We start from the raw sequence: 21,036 nt of genomic DNA, 5'->3' as shown, positions 1-21,036 counted from the left end.
AAGTGGACGCTACCATGACCAGGAAGAAACGACAGGTCGAAATTTCGAACGGAATGTCTGGCGAGGTAGATGTCTGATCCCAAAGAGGGGGAACCTGTTCTTGCCGCCCCTGCGCTATCTCTTTTCTATTCCGTCCATCACTGACAGTGACTTCCTTCGAAATGGCCGAAGTATCATATATAGCCGCGATCACACGGAGACGATTTGGCCCGGGCCAAATTGGCACGGATCAGGCTCGGGCTAAATTTGGTCGGGCCGTTCTTTTGTTCGTAAAAACGCTTGTTGCCCTTACACAAGCTGATCACTTGTTCTGATTTGCTGTTTAACTTCAGTCTGCGATGATCAAGCGCTCAACACTTAAACGACAGCTAAATGCCTTGTTTTTGAATTTTCCTATGATAGGTTATTCTAAATTTCTTTCCTTTCAATGAGTGAATGGTACAATAGATTGAACTCTTCAAAATGAATGACGGTGTTAAAACATGATGGCGATCTATTTAGGCCTAGATAGTAATATATACATAAGATGAATAACATAATTGATTCTTATATCTTATTCATACAGATTCCTAGGGAATGGACTTGTTACCAATACGGACCACGAATCATGGAAAAAGAGGAGAAAAGTTTTCGATCCAGCATTTCACAAAAAGTGAATAAATAATCACAAAACCTGGCTTCTTCGCTGATTTATTGACCACATAAAGACATATTTTCATACAAACTAACTCAAGTTGTTTGGGCTCCACAAGTATGGAATCAAATTCATGCCAGCATAAAGAGACCCTAACCTAGGCCACACAATGAAATACCCAAGTTTCTCATCAGATTTTTTTTCTGGAAAGTGACAAGGGCGGGCGAATTTTATTTTTATTGTTTTTTTTATAATAAAAAAGTTGAAATAAAAAGCTCAAGCTTTTGCATGTCATTGAATATTTTCAGCACATTGCTCAATTATGATCTGAAATTTGGATATAGGCCCTTAGGGCTAGTCATCCATAATTCAACTAAGATAAAAGTACATTAACATGTACCGTATAACAATGCAGACTAGTGCGTGTCTGACAAACACTAACAATAGCATATTATTCACACTGGTCAGTGTTCTCAGCTCCGCGGTATTTGGAGGATAGGGAGCAATAGAAAACAACCTTGGTCTTTACCACCTGACCACAGCCCCATATAATGGACCCCCAATCACACAGATAATCCCAAACCCCACTTATAAACCCCAACCCTACAAAACCCTAAACTCCACTCAAAAACCGACTGAAATGAGGAGCAAACTGGAAGAATATAACTAATGGAACATACACGCGCGCGAACACTTTTAAAACGACTGACATCATGAGGGACACATGGGCATTTACTCAATGAAATGCTGTACCATATCACGTCACCACTCTGTTGTGATGCCTAACAACATTGTTGGCTTTCAAAACCATTACTGAAATCCTTTGACTGTTTCATTTCATTGACACTAGGACTACCGCACTGATCCACAAACAATCACACACAAAATTGAATCACCTCTGAAAGAAGACTCGGGAATGTACCGGTACGTGTGCGCGTTTCTTCAAGCAAGTGTGGGGTAAAGCGTTAATGTATAAATCCCCATCAATCATTTTCAGAACGACGGTAATGAGAGGAGGGGGATCATCATTTAAGATCGTCAAAGTAAAACACGGCCTAAGGGCTACACTGTACCTCCAAAACACTAGCACCTAAACGCCAACAACGGATGATATCAAAGTTCGAACAACTATACAACAGGCAAGCGGATAAGGATACCAGTCTAGCCCCCGGGAGCCAGCATGGCATGAGCCGGGACAGCAGATCCTGTAGCCTTCTGTGGCTCAGGACTATTATTTTATTGTTGTTTAAAAATGCAATGGTCGATCGAAGGCAAACAAAGAACCATAGAACATTCACATTTGGAAGGGATCTCAGTTTCACTATATACGACATGAGGATGACACAGACCTCCACCTACAAAACGCATCCAATCTTACACGTTAATAAACCGCCACAAGACGCTCCATAGCTCATCGAAATACATCCTGAACTTGATGCTTGTCTGGTCAATCACAATTGCGTTGAAAACTGCCATCTCTAAATATCTTCAAACGAAGGGTACATTTGGACAGATGGCGTTCCATCTGAGACATTATGGGTGACTCCAACAAACCTCAGCATTACGAAAAGCTGTCTCTGCCCATTTTGGCCCCTCTGCACATATTGATTCTTATGCAGTCCCACCTTATGCAGTCCGATTTTGAATACTCTAGTCTGAAGCAACCAAATTGCGTGGGAGCGAGGGCTAAACGCCCTCTAATACAAACAAAATCGATGAAATATGACAAACCATAAACCAGTATATAGAACCACCGAAGAGTTAACACCATGGATAAAGCGAAAACATCTGTTCAACAGCCTCGCCCCAACGCCAGCGCGACAAAAGCTGGGACAGCAGGTCTTAGTAGACCTGTGACATCGGACGAGCAAATAGAATATAAATAGGCTTACGTAGAATACATGTATAAAGATAATGGATGCACCCAATGAATGCGCCAAACCTACGCAAAGTAAACCTTCCAGAATGCGATCAGTCAACCTAGATTGGTTACCACCAACAATGACCAAAGCTTGCAATGATCATTCAAAAGGAACACAAATGAACTCAGAACGTGAGTATTTGGGGTAATGGGCTTCCAAGCCAAAGGTCGAACGGTCGAGCTCATTAAAAAACAAAACATTAAAAGTAATTTAAAACTATAATATATTTTCATAACCGTGTGTATTTTATATTATAACTAAATATTTATTCTAAGATATCAATAATTTAAATTTAATAAGCATATTGTATTAAATCAATTGGTCGCTCCACTTCGCTACCGCTCCGCTCCGCGACCAATTGATTTATTTACAATACACAAATTCATATAATCAAATATATTTTAATAATAATAATTATTCTATTATTCAACTGAAATACACACGGTTATGAAAATATATTATAGTTTTAAATTACTTTTAATGTTTTGTTTTTAATGAACTCGACCATTCAACCTTTAACCTGAAAGCCCATTACCCCTATTACTCTTAAAATATTCATGTAAATGAATAACAGATTATTCAATATAAAAGTGTAAGCTCTTATAGAATAGATATATAAATAGTTATTTTATAAATTTTTATTCATATGGAAATTGTAGTCTCAGTAATGATTTTGAACCTTTATTATTCTTTAATTTATTCATATATTCATCATGTAATTCAGTGGGTATAATTTGATTTTCTTCCAATGATTGTTGCATAGATTTTTTATCTTTGTTATAAAATAAAACTAGAAATCTTATATTCTCCCTAAAGTCTTTAACAATTGAATTATATTTTTGATTTAAAACCCATGTTGTTATCCCAAAATGTCTCCCAGAGAAAGCTAAGTAACATAACTCACTTTCTCTCACTTTTGAATCATGTAAATTTGCGCAATCATCTATAATGAATAATGTATTTGATCCTTTATAAGTATCTATTGCTATTTTTATACAATTATCTAAATTTTCTTTTACTGTTTTAGGATTTAATATAATAAACTTTTTTATCTTAACTATATCTCTATTATATGTTTTATTCATTTCATAAGTAGGACAGAATAATATTATATTATCAAAATGATTCTTATAAATAGTTTCTAACAAATCTAATATGAAATGTGTTTTACCACAATTGGTTACTCCAGTAACTAACATATTATGCGGTTCAAATATAAATAAATCTTTATTCATTTATTCTTTTAATTTTACTAGATAAAATCCATTCATTAAATTTATCATCGTATCCTTTATATTTCACCAAAGAATACTTTTTTCCTTTAAGAGTTTTTGTTTTCAATACTTTTTCTATTTTGTATTCTATTTCATCTGGGTTTGGTACAAGTGATAATTCTTGTTCATAGAAATAACCTAATATTTCTTCATCTTTTAGATCTTCTAATTTATAAACAAATGGTTTAGTTAATATTATCCTTTTAATCTTGAATATTTCTTCTGTAAAATTAGGGGTATAACCTTTATAAAATGTTTTTCTATATTTAGATATTCTAACGTGTTGTCCAATTTTAAATCTAGGTTCACCGAAATCATGTGTTACAAATGCACCATATAAATTATTCCAAACTATTTCTGAATTATCTTCTTTTCTAGCTTGTATAGGTTTCATATTTATAAAACTATGTTTAGAATTATTATAACCTTTCACCAAATCATCTAACACATCGATATATTTATATGTTTCATTAGCAGTAAAATATTTCCACGTTCTAGTTTTCAATGTTTTATTAAATCTTTCTATAATAGATGCTTTTTTATCTGAATGTGTTGAAAAATAATCTACATCGTTATCAGATAATAGTTTTTTGAAATGTTTGTTATAAAATTCCTTACCTTCATCAAATTGTATCTTATCTGGAATATCTTCTTTAAATATAGATTTAAAAGCTTTTGTTACTTCTATTCCAGTTTTATTTTTGATTGGAATTGACCATGCGTATCTACTGAATATATCTATAACATTTAATATCCAGAAATATTCTTTGTTGTATTCCTCTAAGTTCTTCATGTCAATTAAATCTGCTTGCCATTGTTGATCGATATATGAAACCATAACTTTTCTTGTTAGATAAGTTTTATCCATTTTCTTGTGAATTTGATATGTTGGTTGATTTTGTAACCATGATTTTAATTCACTATATTTTATATCACCATTTTCATTATCAGATTTAATTTTATTCCATAATTCTGAAACGTTAGAATATGATACTTCACTCTCTGGGCTATAATATAAATCTCTTAGATATTGTTCTTTTTTCATCTTATTTTAATCCATTAATAATAATCTTGGTTTATTTTCAATGACTTTATCATTTGACTTATTTTCTGGTATGATAGGTTTATTTTCATTGGAATAATCTTTATCATCAGATTTGAATTTTGATTTATATATTAAACCAGATAATATAATAACTGTTACTAATCCAATTGTAATATATAATTTATAATTACTTCCAGCATTAGAAGAATCAGTGGATTATTATTTGAATCGATATCAGATAATTTCTGTGATTCATTTATATCAGTTAATTTCTTTTTCTTAGCTTTTTTTAATTCTGAAGATCTTTTACCTAATTCTCTTGCCCATTTAATTTGTTTCTCGGATCTAGCCTTTTTCTTAACTCCATCACTCATTTATTTTAGTTAATTTTTGTTCTGATTCATTTTCTGTTTCACTGTTTGGTTGTAGTACATCTGTTTCGTTCTTACCTGATTTATATTCCATAGGTTTGATATTCGAAAATGTAATGACGCCAGTAGAAATGATTGTCATAACCGATCCTAATTGAAATGAAGCATATCCAACCCATTTTTGTAATTCAGTCATAACTAAGTAGTCATTTTTCAAATCACTATATAATTTATTTTCATCATCAATTGGTATTAACTGGTTACATAACTTAGAATAACATTTGACAATACCATCTGAAATAGAATCATTTATTCGGGCCAATCTTGCCTCTTCATAAATCTTAAAATATTTTATTACTTTATCTGGTTTCATAGCATCTAATTCTTGAAAAGTTATTATTTTCCCGATAAACTGATTACATTTACCACTAGCAATTAATAATTCTAGATGGTGTTTACAATATAAGTAGTATTCATAATCTATATTGTTATTAACTTGAATAGAATTAGAAACAACTGTATCTTTATTATCACTAATACCCAAATCATCTAATGTTTTTTCAATATCAATACTATTCTTACTCGATTTCTTTGACATTTATATTAGAGAAATTTAATAAGAAAAATATTATAAGTATTCTGATACTAGATAGTTAAAGGTAAAGAATTCTAGTATTGACTACTGATACTAACTATTTGAATTTAAAGAATTTCTATTTGAATCTATTCAAAATATAAAGTATTCTCTTTTGAAAAGAAAGTATTAAAAATATAATAGAATTCACTAGCTAGTTGAAGTTATTGTTTTTTAAATACTTTTTATTTGAATTAGGATTTAGATTACCTCACTACTATTGTTTATCTATAGGAGCAGTAATTATAACTGTCCAGATAAGTCATTTCGGATTCTTGATAATAAATCCTAAAACTGAAAATAAATTCAAAGAAACGACTGGTGGAAATACTATTTCATAAACACACGTATATTTTATTCTACAATCATTATCGATTTCCACATTCCAAGCCGCTCGGCAGCCGAGCGGTAAGGTATGCGTGGAAAGCAGGAATCAATAAAATACAATACAACATCTGTCACTGTGTGACATTAACAACAGCTGAATGACGCAATTGAAATTCCCGACAAACGTAATGCATTGAAAGCCTATACAGTATGGCTAAACTGCTACAGTCTCATGAGTTGAAATATCCATAATTTCTGATTCCACATCCATCTATCTTCACTTTCTTGATTCAATGGCCTTCATTTTGTTATCTAAAAGATCAATATCTAACGTAGAATAAAACTAACTTGAAGTTGTAGTTGTAAAATATTAATTACAACACTTAAACATAGCCATTCGTGGCGCATCTTACCAGGATAAGTTTTACATGTTTAACGTTTCCCAACGCCTTAATAACAACAAAAACAGTACTTACATTTATAACTGTAAACTCCTAAAATTGTGTTCATAGAGAGAATATCCTATACGTTCCTATGCTTATGTGCTGCGCGTTTATAACTGCCAGTTATTCACTAGCTAAACACTGTCTGTGCAACAGATGTTCCTTTGTAATGTTATTGATTAATCCTTTTCAACTGAAATAGAACATTCGATCAATATTCAAATGAGGTACACCCTATTCAACTGAATATAACGTGCGACAGATGCTTTTGTAAACAACCTAATACAATTACATATAGGCGATTTGACATAGATCGAGAGTAACCGGTTTTCTAAGCGTTTAACATTCAACGTATTTTTCATTATGTGTTGAATTCCATAATTCAACAAATGTCTTTGCTTTATCCAGTTGATCTAAATATAACTGTAAATCTAGTTTATTAGATTTAATTATGTTTTCCTTCTTTTCTAAAGGCCTTAAATTTTTCCAACTCCAAATAAGTTTTTTATTGTATTCATCATTCATGTTAAATTTAGAAATCGGCAACACATGATCAATATGAAATGTTCACCATAATTATCTCTATTCATTTTATCATCGAATTGATATATTATCCATGAATTGAAAAATTCATCTGAACAACCCAATAAATTAGATAGTGTTTCTGAATGTGTTTCTTTGTTGAATAATTGTGTTAATCTAGATCTTAAGCATTGTTTCAATCTAAAATTAAGATCTGTTTGATATCTTTCTCTCATATATTCTGTCATATAATCATTATAAGCTTCTCTATTATCTTCTCTGTATTGTTTGGTATATAGTTTAGTACAAGTTTTACAACAATATTGAAAACCATCTTTGCTAATCTTACGCTTATTAAATTCTGTTATAGCTAATTTATCTAATTCACATTTAGAACACTTCTTGTAATATATATTTATAACACCAGTGTAACTTGTAATATTGATAATTTGTGGTTGTTCTGGTTCCATTTATTATACATATTTTTTAACTAAATTGATTTTAGAAGTAATTCATTTATATGTTATTCATGAATATATATGAATTATTTCAATAAAACTTTACTAACACTTTTAATGTTTAAAAATCTAACTCATACAAATATAAATATTGAAATATGTTTAAAATATACCTATGTATTAGATACCCTATTAGATACCCTATTAGATACCCTAATACCTGATACCCTATTAGATACCTTAAATACTTAAAACCCCCTTTTTAAAAATAAATATTATTTATACAATTTTTAACCAATTTATTTTTATTTTTTCAACTAATATATGAATAAGTTTGAAAATAATAAAGGTTATTTATCATTACTGAGGTTTCAATTTCCATATGAATATCAGTTTATAAAATAAGATATTTTATGTATTAGATTGTATTAGATTGTATTAGATATGTATTAGATACCTTAAATACCTTAAATACTTAAAACCCCCTTTTTTATTTACTATTATTTTATACAATTTCCAACCAATATTATTATTTGTGTTAAATATAATTAATATCTTAATCACTTTCACTATCAGACCCTAACAATCTATTCAAACTCTCTACCGTATCATCATCAATAGTTTTTTTATTTTTATACTTTTTCATCCTTTTTACCGCATCGTCAATAGTTTCTTCTTTATTTTTTATAGAATCTTTATTATCAATATGCTTATCTGTAACTATATCACCATGTGGGTGCCGTATGGCACAATTTTTATTATTATCTTTATTAGTGTTTGCTCCTAATATTTCATTTACAGTGTTTGGTTTTAATATTTCATTAGCATCGGTTAGATCTAATTCATCTTTATTTGGTGTTGCTAATAATAAATCTTCATATATTTTTTCACCATTTACTTTTTGATTTGAAACAAACTTTGTAACATATCTAAATGGGTGTTCTATAAATTCTTTTAAACCAACACGTTCGATAACATTATTTATATGTACCCTTGTATTCATATGTTTATTCCAATTTGATGTAGCGTTTGAAAATTCACTTTTACAATATCCACAATAATTTCTATTTTCACTAAAATGTAATATTTTTTCATTATTAGATGTAAAAGGTATTACATTATTAGATGTAGAAGGTATTGCATTATTAGATGTAGAAGGTATTACATTATTAGATGTAGAAGGTATTACATTATTAGATGTAGAAGGTATTACATTGTTATCAATTACATTACTTAAATTATCAACAACACCACTTTTATTATTATCGATTTCTATTAGTTTAGTTTTATAAATTTTGAAAATAGGATCAAATATCAAAGCTATATTACAAGGTATTACATAATATAAACCATCATTATTTTCATGTGTATCGATGTATGGAATATGTTTATATACTTTACCTCCTTCCATTTATTATATAAATTTTTATTAAAGTTAAAATTTTAATACATAACACTATTCAATTGAGAATTTACAATATTTAATTGCGCGTCAGATATAATATAAATGTGCATTTTAAGATTTTTGATTCCTTTATTCTTTGTCATGAATAATTGTATTCCATCTTTAGTGTTTTGTAATTTTTTTCCAGAACCATGTAATGAATTATCCTCTGTTGTTCTAAAATCTAAGCATAGTGCATATTTATTACCGGTATAATAATCAATTTGATTAATGTTACAATTTTCAGATGATTTTACTTTTTCATTCATAAAATGTTTTCTAATTTCTGGCCATTGATCTATCATTCTCATTCCTTGACAAAATATTTTATTTGCTATTCCTTCGATAGTTATTTCTACTTTTGTTATTTCAGGATTATAATAATTATCAACATTTATTGCGCCATTAGTATATGTTGCAATGGTAAAAAATATTAATATACCTTTAATAGATCTTCTTGGGAAGTTAATATTCTCATTAATAATTTCATCATTTGCATTAATAGTTACGGTTTTAAATTTATCAATATAATCATATAATAATGAAAATCCTTGATTGTATTGAGTTTGAATTATACTTGAAATATTTTCATCAGTTACTGTATCATATTCTAAACATATATTCGATAATTTATAACTCATATCTTTATTAACGCTAGATATTACAATTTCATTTACAGGAGCAAATGTTATTTCGAATATAACATCTTCTTGAATTGCGTATTTATATAAAGGCGCATTGTTATTTATCAATTCAAAGTCTAATGGAATTTTATATTTGCTTCCATATATACTTTCTATCAATTATCTATAGAATTAGTTAATATCGCATTATGTGCTTCTGATCTTAATTTATTTTGGTTTTCTGATTGGATTCCTTGAAATATCATATTATTTCTATTTTCTTTAGTTAACCATAAATCTTTATAATGCATAAATAAATTATAATCATCTAATGAGAAAACTGTTTCTGGACCAATCTTTATAGTTAATGTTTTAATCAAATATCTTCCAACATTATCAACAACATAATTATTATTATTACCGATTACTTTTATATCGGCTGATAAATGAATACTATTTGGAACATAAAAAGTATTTTGTGTTAATCGAGGAATTCTAACATATAAAGTTTCATCAGGATTAATTAATTATTTATTTTTTATCATGTTTATTAAAATAATTGCACTTTCAAATGTAATTAGAAATAAAATAATATGTTCAGCAGCAAAGTTAATAATGTTTCCTGCAGATTTCAATATAAAACCAACAATTGATGCAATAACTCCTGGCAATGCTGCAGCAGATTTCTTTGATAGTTCCCATAAATATTTTGCCAATTTCTTTAAACCATCCTTAACTTTATCTTGTATTGAATTATTATCTGGGGGTTTATCTGGTTTATTTGGAGTAGGAGTAGATTTTAAAGCATTTGATATTGCTAAACCAATTGTTGTAAATAACATAGTTACAGCTGTTAGAATTGAAAGAATTGTTATTCCTTCTAATTTAAATAATAACTTTATTCTATCTTTCAATGATATTTCAGAATTTGGTTTAATCAACAAATCTTTAAAAATAACTTTTAATCTATTAATATTATAATCATATGATTTTAACAATAATTTAATTTCTTCTTTTTGTAATTCTATGTTATATTCTAAATCATCTTTTTCTTTTTCTGAACGTAATTCTTTTTGCCTATATTCTATTTCATCAATTACTTGATGATCTAAATCAGACTTTAATTGTTCTATTTCTTTATTTTTATCAGTTAATTCTTTTTCTAAAGTTCTAATTTTAATATCTCTTTTACTTTTTTCATGCGCAATTTTATCAGCTGATTCTTGCATACCTTTAATTTCTCTACGTGTTTGTTCAGGAAATTGTTTTAATTCTTCATCAGTTAAATCAAGTAATCCTTTTTCTAGTAAAGATTGTATTTGATTTATTCCAGTTTCAGCACCAGATGTATCTGGTATACTATTCATCTCTTCTTCTGAATCTCTTAATCTATCAATTTGTTTTTCTAATGTTAATTGTAATTGACTTGAATCATTATCAATTTGTTGAATATCTCTTCTCGATGTTTCGGGCGTTGAAGATCTTAATTTATCTAATCGATCTCTATACTCTTCCATTTCTGTTTCTGAATTTTTATTGATTATTTTTAATAAGTCATCACTTCTTTCACTAAATTCTGTTATATTATCATCTCTTTCTTCTTGTGTAACATCAGTTATTTCATTATTAATACTTATTATTTTAATTCTATCTGGTTCTAATTTTCTCAAAGTTGATTCCGCTAATATTTTATTTAGTCTTGTCTTTTGATTAGTGATATCAATATAATAATCACCATCCAAATGATAATAATATTTACCTTTAAAAAGTTTTAAATTTTCTACTAAAAGTTCAGCATCTCTATCACTTATATTATACCCAGATCTTTCAAATACAGGTTTGAATTTATAAATTATTTTATTATATTCTAAATGTTGTCTTGATAAACCTTGATTTAAATTTTCAGGAGGTATTCTCGATCTAGTTCTTCTATCAAATTCATCTGTTGAATGGGCTTTAGAACCACTATCTGCTAAATTAGAATTATATGCTGATTCATTACCATCATCAATATTAGTTTCTGCATCATTATAATCATCATCAATATATCCTTCATTATTATTTCCCATTTCTCCCATTTCATAATCTTCTCCACCTTCTGCCATTTACATAATAAAAAATTAGAATTTAAAATATAATATTCCTCCGATTACAATTCCTATACAAGTTTAGGCTAATTTAGTATTTTCATGGGATTTACTATCATCATTTAGTTTAATTATATCATGTTGAATATTATCAGTTTTTATATTTTCTGATGTATTGTAATCTTTTATTTTAGAATCATTATTTAATTTAATATTCTTAGTTTTAGTTTCTGTTGATTGAATATGTTTTTTATTTTTTTCACCTTCCATTAATTTTGGAGCGGTAATAATCTTTTTATTTATATCATTCAATCCAAATGAATTATCTATTGTTGCAGTTTTAATTAGATTATTATAACCAATTATATTTCCCATCTTTAATACTAAATCATTAGAAATAATTAATAGATTAGGGCCTATACAATAATTTAATCTAATATGTGATTTATCGAAATAATTTTGATATCTTACAATGTTTTCTGGAATCGATCTATTTTTATCATTATGAATTGAATCTTCAAATAATACTTTAAATTGTTTCTGCGCATCGAATGAAGTGTTATCATTTCCAACTATTGGGGATCTTGTTTCAACTTGCGCACCTGAAATACATATCAAATAAGTTCTAATAGATTGATTTATTCTTTGTATACCTGATTTTGTAAAACCTTCACCATTTTCTAAAATGAAATTAACCCAACCATTATTATTATCAATTTTATAATTATGATAAGCTCCAATTCTATGCATATAATCAATTCTTTTTATTTCATACTCTTCACCAACACCTTGCAATTTACCATGCGCTCTAAAATCGGAATTAATATTTATATTAAATTCATTATATATTTTATAAAACTTAGATAGATTAATATTATTATCCAATTCTTTAAAATATTTAGATCCGGGCAAAGGACATTCTAATTCATTTAATATTATTCTGATTTGAAAATATGTGTGAAATCTAAATATTGTGTGAATTAATTTTAAATCAGAATACTTCAAATTTTTATCTAAGTTATTTAAATAATCATTCCAACTTATTCCACATCCTGTTGTTGCACAATAAACAGCAAAATCTAATTGGTTCTGCCAATATTTCATATTAGATTTTACTTTATATATATGATATTCATCTCGAGTAAAAGTAACTTCATATGTATTAAATATATTTTCCATTTTAGAAATAAAAAACTTTGATTCAGTAACATAAATTTCTAAATTAGTTAATGAATTTAAAACTACATTTCTATATGTAATATTTTTCTTAAAATCTATTGCAGGAATATTATATTTAATTGATTTATTATATTGGAAAGCTTTTGGAAACCCCATTTATATAATTAAAAAATTAATAATTAACTAATTCTTTTAATAATTTATCTTGTTCTTCAACTGTTATATGACCATTTAAACTTATTATATAATCTAGTGTATTCTTCAATTTATTAATTTCTTTTATATTAGTTTTAATTTTTTCTTTATTACTTTTTGTATTTAATTTTGAACTTATACCAGTTAAAACACTTGAAACACCAATTGATATAGCTAAAGGTGTTAATGGACTAAATATTTCTAGAAATGTTATTACAGAACTTATTGTAACCGAACCACTTATAATCAAATAATATATAATTTTACTTTTTAAATATTTTTTCTTTTTTATCTTTAAGTCACTTTCAAATTCTAATATTTGTTTTTCTAAATATATTTTTAATTTAGTTTTACTGATATCATGAGGAATAATATCAATATTATCAACTTTATCTTCCATTTATTTAGCAAAAAAAAATTACTAATTAGTAAACTTATAAGCAACAAATATAACAATAACTGTTCCCCCTAAAATCCAAATTATTTCATATTTCTGTTGTTCATTACTTGGGGTATAATAATCTGATAATCTAGGTTTGTATAGATGTAATTTTTCTTTATTGGTTACCGCGTTATATAAACTCATTGCATCATCAACTGATTGAAAATCTCTATGTGAAATCTTCTGATCATATAATTCCTTGTTAATATAATCCATATAGTTTTGCCTCTTTTCTCTATATTCTTTCGCTGCTTTATTGTATTTCTCTAATGCTAAGTTATGTCTTTTTTGTTCTGTTAATGATCCATTTTTATCAATATGCTTGAATAAATAACCACCACCAGTAAATGCTAAAGCGTTAACAATTGCCGATCCTATAATAGTTATAATTGCAGAAGCCATTTATTTAGCAAAACAATTATGCATTTATATGGGAGGAATATATTTTTGTTTTTCCAAATAATCGATAGTTAAATTAGATAAAGTAACTGCTAATGTTAATTTTAAAATATCATTTATATCAAATCTATCAACATTAACACTTCCCATTTTGAATACTTTTTTTAATACCATTGAATAACCAACAGTTCCAACTGATAGTAATGCTCCATTATATAATCCAGTTATTATCCACTTATTATCACTCATTTATTTATCAAAAAAATTACTATCATCAAAATATTTAGTTAACTAAGTGATGATTAATTTAACATTTATTTCATTACTAGTTTCATTTGTATATATTTCAATTATTATTTTTTTAATATCATCGATGATAAAATCTTCATCTAATTCATAAAATCTTAAAGATTCTCTAATTAAATTAGTAATCTTTTCTACATTTAAAGTTTCTTTATCTATTGTTGTTTCATACTCAAATGTTGTTTCATTAGAAAATGCAATATTTTTAATATGTGTAATTACATCATTAATGTTAAATTTCATTTCTTTCTCATGTTTAAAATCAAACCCAAAACATATACTCGGCCTAACAGTTATATTCATTTATATAGTGAAAAAATTACTCTCTACATCTTATAACTAATTCATATATCACAGGAAAGTTATTCAAATCAATTAAATATCCATTATGATTTCTTATTTCTAATTTAGAATTATTAAATTTAGGAATGCATGGTTTGAAATCACATTCTGTTAAATTATAATTTATTTGAGTTCCAAATTGTTTAACATTTTTTAGCGGTAAAGTATTTATTATACTAGAACTACAAATTGTTTCTTTAGTTGCTTCGAAAGTTTTTGTAGGCTCGATTAAATTGCAATAAATATAAAAGTGTGTAAAAGGTATTATATTTGAGCTGCCTTCTGCGTTTCCAGTAACTGTAAGCGGTTTAGTTCCTAACATTTTAGCCAGTGGTTTGTTTACCATAAATTTATGTTGTTCATTAGATATCTTTATTCTAATTTTATTAGTACTATCAATTTTATTAAATTTAATTTCAAATACAGAAGTGCCCCCGATTTTCAACCGAGCTCTTCTATTAATTTCCTGCGCTAATGATTCTAAATTATATAATCCTGGTTTTAAAAATATATGAAACCATTTATCTTTATTTCTCATATAAATCATAAACCCTCTATGTTCAAAAGTTTTATCCGATATATTATAAAAAGAATTACATAAACTTATATTTACTAATTTTAAATCAACACAATTCTTGAATTCTCTATCTAATTGAACTAGTAAATTATGAGATTTATAATTTTTAAGTTTTCTAGTATCAACAAATATTCTGTATCCTTTTAATTCTACCATTTATTTTACATATTTTCTTATTCGAAATCTATTTCATGGTGCCCTTTTTCATTCTTACCTTTGTATACGAAATAGAAATCTCCAGAACATAATTCTTCTAAATCTTCACTTGATAATCTATGAAATCTATCTGGTAAATATGTTCTGAATTTATATGTATTTCCTTTTAATCCTTCATATTCTAAGTGTATAACTAATTTATCTCCATATTTGTTAGTAACTGTATCAATATTTGTAATTAGATATTTCTTATGAATTGTTAATTCTGTTAACTTTTTGAATTTATAATCTACAGATTTTACATTTGTTATATCTTTAATTCTATCTAGAAATAATTTGTTGTTCTCACTGTGTGTTTGTTTACTCCATTTATAATACATATTTTTATTAAAATTTGATTAACACGTTAGAATCCTTTTCATAATCTCGTTCTCTTTTGTTTCTTCTCTTTTAAATTTTAAGTATTCATCTAAATTACAACCATAAGCAACTGTATGAATTCCATCATCTAAAATATATCTTTTATCATCAAATGGGTTTAGACTTATCTTTTCAATTTCTTCAATAAACATTTCATGATCTTCAGATCTTAAACATCTCATCTTATGTTTTCTAACTTCTTCATTGAATATACAATTGATGTAATCTTTGAAATGAATATTCTTTTCTACTACACTTTTGGTTATTCCTTTCAACTTTTTAGCTTCATGTTCTTTAGTTTTATATGAATACATTTTAGATCTAATACCGATGAATTCAATCATTTCTTCACCACCTAATTCATCCTTAAACTTCCCTGGAACTTTTTTATTATCATTGCTAAACAATTCATGATCTTTAGGATAGTTACTAAAATCAAAATGATGTTTTAATGTTTTTAAATCATCTGTTATGTTATCAGTTTTTATCTTTAATATGTAACTGTCGGTATCAAAATATAATATTTCTATATCTTTTTCTCCAAAAAGTGGTTGTAATACATTATAATAGAATTCATACATTAGTAATTTTGATATTTCTTAAACTGATGCTCCAACATAAATTGGTTTATTAAATTTCATTGATGTTCTTCTCATCTTAACTGCGGCTAAATTTTCATCAAATATTCTGTTACCAATGAACTTAGGATATGTTTGTAAATGTCTAATTCTTTTACCATTACTAACTAACTCAATATCATTTCTATTTCTAATATTTTCACAAGTCTTACCATAGAATGCATTATTCATTAGTTTGAAGAAATCTTTTTCGAAATCAGTTTTAGCTTCAGTTCTCTGTTTGGTGTTAAAATCTATATATTTTTCTAACCATTTAGATTGACTAAATGAAATATATCTATGTACTTTTTTTAGAATCATTCCTTGTTTTAGATAAAACTTTAACATTCTATAATGTACTACATATTTATATTTATCTTCTTGAGTTACCATTAACTTTTCTGAAATGAATATGATTTTCGGGTTTAATTCTTTTTTGGTAATTTGATAATTCTTCATGAGTTACAGTTTTATGTTCGGGACAGTAAGCTAGATTTCTAGATTTAAATTTAATATGTTCAGGATATTCCAAGTCTACAACAAAGAAGTAACCAGTATCTGAATCATCTGCAATATCTAGAATTCTTTTCTTCCAATCAAATTTATCATTATTTTTCATTCTGTAAAACTTCACTTACTTCAAATACTCCATAAGGTTGTGGTTCCATCATTGCCCAACCATATAAATTATTTGCATCTATATATAATAACTTATATCTGGGGTTATCATTTACATTGAAATATCTATCGCCTAATACACCTGAAACTCCTCCTCTTATAGATTTTTCAAATAATAGTAATTGATCTATATTTGTTAACAAATCCATTTTCATATCTGTAAATTTTAATCCACAATCTCATGTTAATCCTGGTGATGAATAACAATGACAAGGATCAATATTGAAATATTTTAGGTTAACATCTCTAAACCTTTCGAATATATCGGTTAATAATAATACATCTGATTTTAAATATAAATCTACTAATTGCCCATGATTTTCTATTTTGAAATGATTCCAAATATTCAATGTTCTATTATAGACTTCATCTTTAACATATTCATTTTTTAATTCATCATAGAATTGTTCTTTCAATAATTCAGTTATATTGAAATCATTATGTGATTTATAAAATGAATATGGAATTGCTCCTTTATATCTCATTAATTGAAAATCATCATTATTTGGATAGTGTTGTTTTAATATTTTTAATTCATCATCAACTAATGATTTTGATAAGTTATCTAATGAACTATTTAAAAATCTATATGAATCTATAAATCTTAGACAACCAAATTGGAATGATATATAATTCTCAGATGTTTTAGCTAACATTTTTAATTTATAAGTTGGTATTTTATCTTTTGATCTATTTGAATTTAATCTTTCTATTTCGTTATTAATTTCTTCTATCTTATGGCATAACTGCTTGATGAATAAATGTGCATCATATCCTGATAGATTATGAAATATAACTGGTACAAAGTTAATTTTCTTAGCTTGTAAGTTACAATTCTCATGCGCAGCACCTCTAAACTTTCCATTCAAATGATCATGGTCTCTTACTTTTTTATCTTTATAATTAAATATCTTTTCACAATAATAACATTTATCTGCAAACGCAAATTCTTCTTTATCTTCTTCTGTCATTATAATTTCTATATTTGTATTCAATAATTTACTAAATCTTATTTCATATTCAATTCATAAGCCACAAAAATGATTGATAACATTTTCATTTCTGTAATTATAATATTCACTTTCAATTAGTTCTGGATAATCAGATTTAATATATAACCCGAAAGCTGCAGCTGATTGATGAATCTTTTTAATAGTATTTGTTTTTGGTGGTTCATCTGAAAAATCATTTTCATTAGAATTTAATTTCTTTCTTTTATATATTTCTTTTCTATCTTGATCAGTTAATTCTTTATTTAATGATTCAAAATCTCCATATATAACAAATGGTACTTTATTTTTGTAATCATATTTTTTTAATTCTAATATTTTATCCTTTTCATTTGGTAAAACTAATTTACAATAATCATGATTTTCACATAATTGTTTATGATTTAATAATGTACTTTCATTACTGAATCTATGTAAACATTTTCTACAAAGATTTATTTTATGGTGATCATTTTCTGATTTAAAAAATAAATCTATTTGTTTAATCCACATATAATGATTCTCATAATATAGTATATCTATAACATCATTTGAATCATAATCTTTTGATAGATATAAAGGTTCTAATGTATAATGTTTTATATTGTTACCTTTTGTATTTGGTAATTTGATTAAATCAAATACAGTTATTCTTAAATTATTATCTCTTTCTATCTTTGGGACGTTTTTAATTCTAACAGGATACTTATCTATCTTATAATTATTTTCAAATGGTTTATAATGAGTTAATCTAAAACTATGTTGTTTATAATCTTCAACTGGGTGTAAACAACTTATTATAGCCCATAGAAAACATTTATCATCTTCATTTTGTACATTTATTACAGCATTAGTTTTAAATGGTAGTTTGATATAACTCGATGCTTCAATATCTGGTTCTTTATAATATGATACATTATTTTCATCAATTGGTTTTGATTTAGTTAACTTATTATATTTTGTGTTATAAACATGTAAAGTCATAAATATTATTTCATCAAATATTAAACCAGATCCTTCAAAATATTTCTCTTCTATTTTAGTTTTTACTTCATTATAACATTTATCTAATTTATCATCTATATGTTGTTTTGAAATAATATGTTGTGAATGAGAATTTACATTATATATTGGTTTATCTTCAGATTTTATGAATTTAACTTTAGAAGATATACTTATTTTAGGGTATTCAACATCAGTTATTATTTTCATTATTTCTTTCATATTTTCTAAATGTTTTTTATTTTCTTATAATGTTTTTCCTTTATGAAATTTAAACTCGATAGCTGCTGGGCCAATATCACTTTTAAATGCTTCGGTTATCTCTATATCTTTTTTATTATCTAATGAATTAATATAATTTCTTACATCTTCCATGTATGGTCTTTTATTGTTTAATTCATTTTTTATGCTTTTAATTGTCTTCTGTTTCTTATCATTATCTTTATCAAAATAATCTTCACCTAAAATATCATTATTCTTATTTCTAATATGACTTTTAGATTTTAAATGTTCATTATAATATCTTTTATCACTGAATGATTGATTACATGTATCACATTTGTATGTTTCTTTTTCATTCTAATTTAGATTCTAATATATCATCTTTATATTCTAGTTTCAATTTATTCTCTAAATGTGCTTTAGTTTTATTGTGTCTTGCTTTTTGGGATTTATCTATATTGATATTACATGTTGGGCAGTAGTACTTATTTGCTTCCATTTTAATACTAAATTTTTTATTAGAATTGATTTTAGAAGTTCAATGATTTATATCATGTATTATTTCAATCACACTTTACTAACACTTTTAATGTTTAAAAATCTAACTCATACAAATATAAATATTGAAATAATGTTGTAAATATATACTTTTATATTGAATAATCTGTCAATTTAAATGTTATTCATTTACATGAATATTTTAAGAGTAATAGGGGTAATGGGCTTTCAGGTTAAAGGTTGAATGGTCGAGTTCATTAAATATATTTTCATAACCATGTGTATTTCAGTTGAATAATAGAATAATTATTATTATCAAAATATATTTGATTATATGAATGTGTGTATTGTAAATAAATCAATTGGTCGCGGAGCGGAGCGGTAGCGAAGTGGAGCGACCAATTGATTTAATACAATATGCTTTTTAAATTTAAATTATTGATATCTTAGAATAAATATTTAGTTATAATATAAAATACACACGGTTATGAAAATATATTATAGTTTTAAATTACTTTTAATGTTTTGTTTTTTAATGAGCTCGACCGTTCGACCTTTGGCTTGAAAGCCCATTACCCCTATTACTAACGTGACTGACAAATACATACCGTATACATAATGTATACACCGTAGTCGGTCCCAAATTCGTCACTTTTAACACACTCGACCTCAGATTCCAACCGTGCGATAAACACCTTAATGATTCTTCTATAACGGGACTGATTCTTATTCCTCCTGTCCTACAATAATTGTCTACCATCTTAGCGGGCACTTATATCTTTAAGTCCCATTTAACAGACTGAAGTCCACTTTTAAGCCTTCTCGGAATCTCATCATCTTCAAAGTCCTTCTATCGGACTCATCATGTTTATAGTCTGCTCTTCTACAAAATCCGAACTCTTATCTTAAATTCCATCTTCTACAAAACCGGACTCTCATTATATTCACAGTCCTTCATCTACAGTACCAGTCTCATATCATATTTATAGTCCATCCGACTCTTATCATCGTTATAGTCCTCCTACAATACCGGACTCTTATCATCTGTATAGTCCTTCTTCTACAATACCGGACTCTTTGTCATCTTTATAGTCCTTCTACAATACTGGACTCTGATTATCTTTATAGTTCTTCTACAATACCGGAGTCTAATCATCTTCACAGTCCTTCTTCAAATAACCGACTAGCCTAAACTAACGTGTCTCAACCAGAGTTGAGATCGAAAAATCCCAT

Source organism: Tubulanus polymorphus, chromosome 1, assembly GCF_964204645.1.
Source record: "Tubulanus polymorphus chromosome 1, tnTubPoly1.2, whole genome shotgun sequence".
In the NCBI taxonomy this organism is placed as follows: Eukaryota; Metazoa; Nemertea; class Palaeonemertea; order Tubulaniformes; family Tubulanidae; genus Tubulanus; species Tubulanus polymorphus.
Note: the sequence above shows the minus strand (reverse complement) of the source record.